The sequence below is a fragment of the Pseudophryne corroboree genome, chromosome 5 (assembly GCF_028390025.1).
Source record: "Pseudophryne corroboree isolate aPseCor3 chromosome 5, aPseCor3.hap2, whole genome shotgun sequence".
NCBI classification, from domain to species: domain Eukaryota; kingdom Metazoa; phylum Chordata; class Amphibia; order Anura; family Myobatrachidae; genus Pseudophryne; species Pseudophryne corroboree.
In genome coordinates, this window is record NC_086448.1 from 70,084,679 (window position 1) to 70,093,564 (window position 8,886).

General features: G+C 47.4%; 1 pseudogene; it reads left to right on the forward strand.

The window, feature by feature from the left end:
• Positions 1-8,469: 8,469 nt before the first annotated feature.
• LOC134931220 (U2 spliceosomal RNA) lies at positions 8,470-8,542 on the forward strand (annotated as a pseudogene).
• The last annotated feature ends 344 nt before the right edge of the window (positions 8,543-8,886 follow it).

Here is an 8,886-nt window from a genome sequence, read left to right on the forward strand (position 1 = left end):
ACAGTCCTTATGTTCTGTTCTTTCTACCACCTGTAAAGACAGTGCTGTGTGCTTGCCCGCCTGGATAACAAAATCTGCACCCAAGGAAGTTTTTCGACAACCCCCAGGCGGGTACTCCTCACCTGTCTGTACACTGCCGGGATACAGCCTCCCTTAACAGTGTTTACATATTAATATTTTATATTAGCATAGTGAAAGCAAGTCAGCGTAATCAGGCAACAACCCCTCGCGCACTTTAAAGTTTGCCCATGCTAGTAATTATAGTTTTTATTAAACCTGTCTTATCGGCCTAACATATAATTACAGCTAAGTACCTGGATCTGCTGGATTTCACCGTCACAAAACAAACACAAACCTCTCTATAAAACGATATTGCAATCTGATCTCAATCTGACAACGGGAAATAAAAGAGCGGGTACTATATTTACACTGTTGTATGACTGCCATAGTCTCCCTCGTGACTTCTTACACAAACACAACATTGTGTATATTTGCATTTCTCTTTTGTTTCTTAGCCAAGAAAAAGTGTAAACCTTAATCAGATTTTTTTTTTTAAACATCTTAGGTAGGCCTTTGTGATATCTTGTCTGTTAGAGCGAGCAAAGAGCAGCCAGAGTTTTACTTCCAGGTATTGCAATTTTCTTCTTCAATTAATTCCTCTTCCAGTATGATTGCACATGGACGTGCAGGGCAGTACCTAGGGTGCTGCGGCAGGTGCCACTGCACAAAGCACCGCAAGGCAAGGGGCGCTGTTCTGCAGCACCTGTCAACTTTCTGTTTTAATCAATCTCACTTGCAACTTCCTCCTTTTTTAATTCCTGGCTGCCTCCATCTCCCCCTCACATCAATAAGCACCTTCAGTCACACACTCCTTTATTTAAGGCACACATTTCAAAATAATCAATATTCAACAGTGGCGTAACTAGTACAGGGCAAGCAGAGCACATGCACGGGGCGCTGCGCAAGACCTGGTAGAGGGGGCGCCACCGACCAGCGCACCACCGTGACCCACTACCTTGCAGCAAGCCACCATCGATCCCCTCGATCTGGAGAGGAGTGAAAGCTTGCAGGCCGCAAGTACAAGATGACCACATGACGCCGGCACCACGGGAGTGCGCACTAGAAGTGTGTCCTCTCCTCTCTCCCGGGTGCCACCATTGGGTGCAGTGCTGTTGCCTGTCTCCGGCAGGCTCAGTGTTCCGGGCTGTCAGGCTTGCTGCTCTGGAGAGCGGAGTGAGAGAGACGGAGGAGCAGCCGGGCATGGGTTTCCCATGTGGTGGAAGGAGAAACAGGTGCTGCAGGTGGTGAGGCTGGGACTGGCCGCCTGCTCTCCCAGCCCAGCATGGGTCTGTGGTCTCTCTACAAGGAGCGGCAGCTGGAGAACACTGTCGGCAACAGCAACGCAGCTCCCGGGGCAGAGCAGGTATGTGTGTCTCCATGAATGCATCATGCTTACCTGGCAAAGCTGAGTCTGAGTGTCCAACTGACCTGAGTGTCCCACAGAGCTCAGAGTGAACTCTCTCCACATGTCTCTCTCTCTCCTCATGTCCCTCCTCTTTATTTCCCCATGCCTCTCTCTTCATGCCTCCCACTCTAACTCATCATGCTTCTCTCTCCCTACCCATGCTTCTCTCTCTCCCCATGCCCCTCTCTCACCATGCCTTCCTCTCTCCCTCCCCATGACGCTCTCTCTCCCCATGCCCCCCTCTGTCCCCATGTCCCTCTCCCCCATGACCCTCTCTCTTTCCCCAATGCCCCTCTTTCACTCTCACCATGCCTCGCTCCTTTCCCATATCTCTCTCTCCCTGTGCCTCTCTTTTTATCCAGCCTCCAACCCCATGCCTCCCTCTATCTCTCTCCCCATGCCCCTCTCTCTCTCCCTATGCATCTCTATCACTCTCTTGCCATACCTCTCTCTCTTTCCCCATGTCTCTCTTTCTCCATGTCCCTCTCTATCACTCTCCCTCTCACTCTCCCCATGCCTCTCTCTATGTTTCCCCAGGTCTCTCTCTACCAATGCCCCTCTCTCTCCTTCCCCATACCTATCTCTCTCCTTCCCCATGCCTCTCCCTCTCTCTCTTTCCCCATACCCCTATCTCTCTTTGCCCCTAGCCTCTCTCTGTCTCGCTCGCTCTGCTCCTGGTCTCTCTTACAGTCACTCACCAAAAAAGTGAAACCATGCCCCTCCCTACTCAACAATGCCCCTTTTCCAGAAACGCAGGAGGGGGTGGTATTCTTGATTTTTGCCCGGGGCACCAAAGACCTTAGCTACGCCTCTGATAATCAATCAGCTACATGAGTAAGTGGTCTGACTGCAATAATGAAGGTTATGGGTTAAATCTTGGGTATGACAGTATTTTGAAATGTGTGCTTTAAATAGAGGAGGATGCAACTGAAGATCCTGGGTATGACTGCTAAGAAATGTATGATTTAAATTTAAGGATAATGGGGAAGAAGCATTAACATGGAGAAGGCATAAGAAACTGATAAACCAGTGATAAGTACAAGGTGATAAACGCACCAGCCAATCAGCTCCAATATATAAATTAACAGTTAGGAGCTGTTTAGCTCGTGCGTTTATCACCTTGCACTTATCACTGGTTTATCACTTCCTTATGCCGTCTTCAGGCTTAATACATCTGCCCCAATGTAACTAAATAACAGTGATATATAATATAAGATGATTGGTACCCAAATCCAATGTCTTGGGAGTGTTCTGAAAGTATAAGTGTTCTATAAATGTATATACGAGCATACATCATATTGAAAAACTTGGGGGGTGCCAAAACTTTTTCTGGCCCAGCACACCAAAATGTCTAGTTACGGCTCTGTGGCCATGGATGTAGGTCTTAGCCTGGCTGATGTTAGGGATAAGAATTTCCAATCTTCCATAGCATACAAACGCCATGTTAAAATGATTAAAGGGAAATTGTGAATATTTATAAGAAAATATGTATTCTCACTTTTGTAGAAACTTTCATTAAAAGATCCAAGTACAGGGTGATTCAAAAGTCGCAGTACACCCTTTTGTTTCAAAAACTGTGCAGGAAATAGGAAATTTGAATACTCCTGTGAGGTATGGGTGAGGTGGGCTATCTTATAGGGTATGTACCGAACATGGGTGCCATCTTGAAATTGGCCATCTTGAATCTAAGTCAGTTTTTTCAAATGGAAAGGGGGTCGTGTAACATGTCAAACAACATCAGAATATACTGAAAAGTTTATTGCTGTAATCAGATTTGAAATAGCAGTTATGGTTCAAACGTTACAAAACTTTTTTTGTTGCAGGTAACTGAAGATGCTTTGACAAAAGAGGAGAGAATTGAGGTCATTTTGATGTCTGGAGAACGAAGTTTCCGTGTTATAGCTGCAGATTTTAACAATCGGCACCCTAGTTTTATTATTTTGACTTTGTTATTTTACAGGAGGCTGGTTGGCACCAGTCTGCCTGCTTCGTGGGACTTAGGGGGGAGAACGGCCCAACGACACTGAGCTCCTGAGGGAGTCATTCGCAAGCCCCACCACGGTGAGCGTAACCTCCCGCAGCACGCCCCCACTCCTAACAGAGCCAGAAGAAATGAAGAGTGGTAAGTACAGCGCCGGCGTCCCGGTTAGCGGGTCACCGTCAGGTATGGCAACACAAGGGTAGGAGCGCAGCGCTGGGTGCAGGCCGCGCTCCAGGAGGCTCAGAAATCACGTGTGTGTGTGTGTGTGTGTGTGTGTGTGTGTGTGTGTGTTAGACGCTGCTAGGATAGGAAAAAGTGTGAAAACCCACCTATTGTGGATGCCTCTGTGTCTAGATAATCACAAAAGGTTGTTTTACCTGTCCCTGGCGCAGCCTCCTTGAAGGATACGGCTGACCGCAAGATTGAGACTACACTCAATTCACTGTACACAGCTGAGGGGGTTGCCCAGAGACCCACTATTGCTTGTGCGTGGATCTCTAGGACCATTGTAAAATGGTCAGGTAACCTAATTGATGATTTAGATTAAATGAAATTGACTTACTATTACGTCACATTCAGGATTCTGCAAGCTTCATGGTGGAAGCCATGAAGGAAATTGGCCTGCTTAACACACGGGTTACAGCTATGGCAGTTTCGGCACACAGAGGACTGTGGCTACACCAATGGACTGCGGATGCAGACTCCAGGAGAAGCGTGGAGAGCCTGCCCTTCACAGGTGAGGCCCTGTTTGGTGACGAACTGGATACATGGATATCCAAGGCAACTGCGGGTAAGGCGACATATCTTCTTTCCGCAGCTACACCGGCTAGGAAATCATATCCTGCACCTACACTGCAGTCCGTTCGGACAGCAAAATTTAAAAACAAATCCAGGGGTTCCTCCACTGCCTTCAGAGGGGGTTGAGGAAAACCCAGAAAACCTGCAGCGACAGGTTCTCAGGAGCAGACCTGCAGCGACAGGTTCTCAGGAGTAGACCTCAGGTTCTGCTTCTTCAAAGCCTTCGGCATGACGGTGGACCACACTGCCTGAAGAACAGGCAGGTGGGAGCACGGTTGAAAGATTTCAGTCACATCTGGGCGGCATCATGCCTAGATCCCTGGGTCAAAGAGATTGTTGCCCAGGGGTACAGACTGGTGTTTCAAGATCTCCCACCTCACTGATTCTTCAAATCAGGCTTACCAGCTTATCAGGAAGAAAGTACAATCCTGCAAGAGGTAATTCAAAAATTGATACAAACACAGGTCATTGTTCCAGTTCCACCTCACCTACAGAACAAAGATTATTATTCCAACCTGTTCATGGTAACGAAACCGGACGATTCGGTAAGGCCGATCTTAAACTTAAAATCCCTGAACCCCTATTTGCGGGTATTCAAATTCAAGATGGAGTCTCTGAGAGCGGTAATCTCAGGTCTGGAGGAAGGGGAATTCTTGGTATCCCTGGAAATCAAGGATGCATACCTTCATATTCCGATCTGGCCGCCTCACCAGGTCTGTCTCAGGTTTGCACTACAGGACTGTCACTACCAGTTCCAGGCCCTGCCATTTGGCCTCTCCACAGCACCGAGGGTGTTCACCAAGGTCATGGCAAAGATGATGCTCCTCCTCCGCAAGCAGAGAGTGAACATTATTCCATACCTGGACGATCTGATAAAGGCATCTTCCAGGGAGAGGTTGTTGCAGAGTATTGCTCTCTCATCTCAACTACTCCAGGATCATGGATGGATTCTGAACCTTTCAAAATCGCATTTGGAACCAACAAGGAGATTTCCCTTCTTGGGGATGATACTCAACACGGAAGTACAGAGGGTATTTCTTCCATTGAAAAAAGCTTTGGTGATCCAGTCAATGGTCCGGGATGTCCTGAAGCCAGCTCGGGTATTGGTTCATCAGTGCATTCACCTACTGGGGAAGATGGTAGCCACCTATGAGGCACTGCAGTACGGAAGATTCCATGCAAGATTCTTCCAGCTGGATTCTTCTAACCACAGATGCAAGCCTCAGAGGTTGGGGAGCAGTTACCCGGGGGCAAAACTTTCAGGGAAAATGGTAAAGTCAGGAAGCCATCCTTCCAATAAACATTCTGGAACTAAGGGCCATATACAATGCCCTTCTACAAGTGGCACATCTTCTTCGAGATCAAGCCATTCAGGTTCAGTCGGACAATGTAACGGCGGTGTCCTACATGAACCGACAGGGCGGAACGAAGAGCAGAGCTGCAATGTCAGAGGTAACAAGAATTCTTCTCTGGGCAGAGAGACATGGAGTGGCGCTGTCGGCAATCTTCATTCCGGGAGTAGAAAACTGGGAAGCAGACTTCCTCAGCAGACACGATCTTCATCCAGAGAGTGGGGCCTCCACCCAGAGGAGTTCGCAGAGGTGACAAGCCAGTGGGGAATATCTTAGATAGACATGATGGCCTCTTGTCTCAACAAGAAGCTCCGGCGGTACTGTTCCAGGTCGAGAGACCCACAAGCAGTGGCTGTGGACGTGCTGGTAACTCCGTGGGAGTTCCAGACAGTGTTTCCTCCACTTCCGCTCATCCCAAGAATTCTCAAAAGAATCAAAAGAACAGGGGCCGTTCGTCTATCAAGACTTACCACGGCTATGTTTGACGGCATGGAAGTTGAGCGTCAGATTTTAGCCCGGTAGGGGATTCCGAACAGGGTGATTCTTACTTTGATCCAAGCTAGGAAGGGAGTAACGTCTAAGCATTACCATCGTATTTGCAAAAAATATGTGTCTTGGTGTGAATCCAAGAAGTTTCCTGTGGTGGAGTTTTCAACGAGGGCGTTTCCTCCTTTTTCTGCAAGCAGGTATGGATGTGGGCCTACGCCTGGGCTCCATAAAGGTCCAGATTTCTGCCTTGTCCATTTTCTTCGAGAAACAAGTGGCTGCCCTGCCTGAGGTTCGGACATTCTTGAAAGGGGTTCTGCACATCCAACCGCCCTTCGTGCCTCCTACGGCTCCTTGGGATCTTAATGTGGTGTTGCAGTTTCTGCAATCAGATTGGTTTGAGCCTTTACAGGAGGTAGATGTAAACTTTCTTACGTGGAAGGCTGTCACACTGTTGGCCTTGTCGTCAGCAAGACGTGTGTCAGAGTTGGGGGCATTGTCTCACAAGAGCCCCTACTTAATTTTCCATGAGGATAGAGCTGAACTCAGAACGCGTCAGCAGTTTCTTCCTAAGGTTGTATCTGCATTTCATATCAACCAACCTATTGTGGTGCCAGTGGCTACTGACACCTCGGCTACTTCAAAGTCCTTGGATGTTGTGAGGGCTTTGAAGGTATATGCGAAGCGGACAGCTCGTCATAGGAAATCGGACACGCTGTTTGTGCTTAATGATCCCAACAAGATTGGGTGTCCTGCTTCTAAGCAGACAATTGCTCGCTTGATCAGGCTAACTATCCAGCATGCTTATTCCACGGCAGGATTGCCAATTCCAAGATCTGTACAGGCCCACTCTACTCGTTCCGTGGGTTCTTCTTGGGCGGCTGCCCAGGGTGTCTCAGCTCTACAGCTTTGCCGAGCGGCTACTTGGTCTGGTTCGAACGCGTTTGCTAAGTTCTACAAGTTTGATACTTTGGCCTCTGAGGACCTATGGTTTGGTCAGTCAGTTCTGCAGGAACCTCAGCACTCTCCCTCCCGTTCTGGGAGCTTTGGTACATCCCCATGGTACTAATGTGGACCCCAGTATCCTCTAGGATGTAAGAGAAAATAGGATTTTAAATACCTACCGGTAAATCCTTTTCTCGTAATCCGTAGAGGATACTGGGCGCCCATCCAGTGTTTCATGTTTCCTGCTTCATTACTTGGTTAAGTATTTGGTCCAGCTGTTGATGTTCATGTTCAAGTTTGGTTAGCATGGCTTTCCTTTTGTTGTGTGTGTGCTGGTTCGAATCTCACCACTGTCTGTGTATATCCTTCTCTCTAAGTTTGTCCGTCTCCTCGGGCACAGTTTCTAGACTGAGTCTGGTAGGAGGGGCATAGAGGGAGGTGCCAGCCCACACTATTAAACTCTTAAAGTGCCCATGGCTCCTAGTGGACCCGTCTATACGCCATGGTACTAATGTGGACCCCAGTATCCTCTACGGACTACGAGAAAAGGATTCACTGGTAGATATTTAAAATCCCATTTTCACATAACACTTAGATGTTCAGTACCCTCCAATCATTTACTGTGATCCCTCATTTTTCATTTAAGTCTGGATCTAGACCTTATTGCCAAGCCTATATATTTATATATTTTTTTATAGAGTAACAACTTACGTGAGAGGGTAAAGAATTTTGAAAAGGTTGATACGACCTAGATTTGCTATTTGTAGATGTTGCTGTGGTTACAGTTTTGTAGAGTGTTCCTAATTATTTCATTCATATTGAGCCAGCAGAAGTCATGAGCTAGTTGAATTCCTATGTTCCATAGAATGATTAGCACATTGTACAGTATTCTGCATTGCATACTCCAATTAGGTGTTTTTGCACGAGGTAATGACTATAGTTTTTTTTTTTTTTTGGGGGGGTGTTATTGTAAACCCTGATGTTTTGCCAAATTAGCAACATTTTTCTAAAATTGGTTGTAATCTGTGCTGGGGATGCACAATATATACATTTTCACAACAGATGTGCCATGACTAACTCCCAGGATTTTTAAATTCTAAGCAGTAATAATGGTGATGTGTTCTTCCTGTAAGCCGATAATTAGAGTTGTGTATTATGCATACTTGCCTACCTGACCCTCTCCATGAGGGAGAAAATGCTCTGTTCCTGGACTTCCCTGGTAATGTATGATTGCCATCACCTGTGGTGAAACACCTTTCTTACCAATTAACTAGCTCACCACAGGTGATGGCAATCATACATTACCAGGAAAGTCCAGGAACAGAGCATTTTCTCCCTCATGGAGAGGGTCAGGTAGGCAAGTATGGTATTATGTGTTACGTTTTGTAACTTCTTCGCACCTAAACTCAGTATAATGTCTGTAGGAGAGGTATTGGTGGCAGATCGCTTCTCGGCCTTTTGGCTAAGATCAAGTGTAGTACCTGCTCGAGGGAAACACTTGGTGGAGTACCTGTTCTTACACTAGGAGCGTGAGAGGTTCCTAGATGTGGAATGGAGAAACACCTTGTGGAGTACCATGCCGGGGTGTGGCAAGGCCTCTGGTTGAGATTGGAGAAAAACCAGGCCTAGTATCCGCTACCTTAGTGGGGGTTTGGGGAAGCCCCTACATGGAGCGGGAACGGCCTGGTCTAGTATCTACTCTCGTACTGGGGGTTGACCCTGGCACAGAGTGGGGATGAAGCTTGGTCTGGCTGAGAGGTTGGGAGCAACTAGAAGCTCGAGGTGATATGTGCCCCTGGTGCTGGAAGAGCCAGGGGTGCCTGAACCTGCACTGGTGTTGGTTGCCCACCTTTGCACAA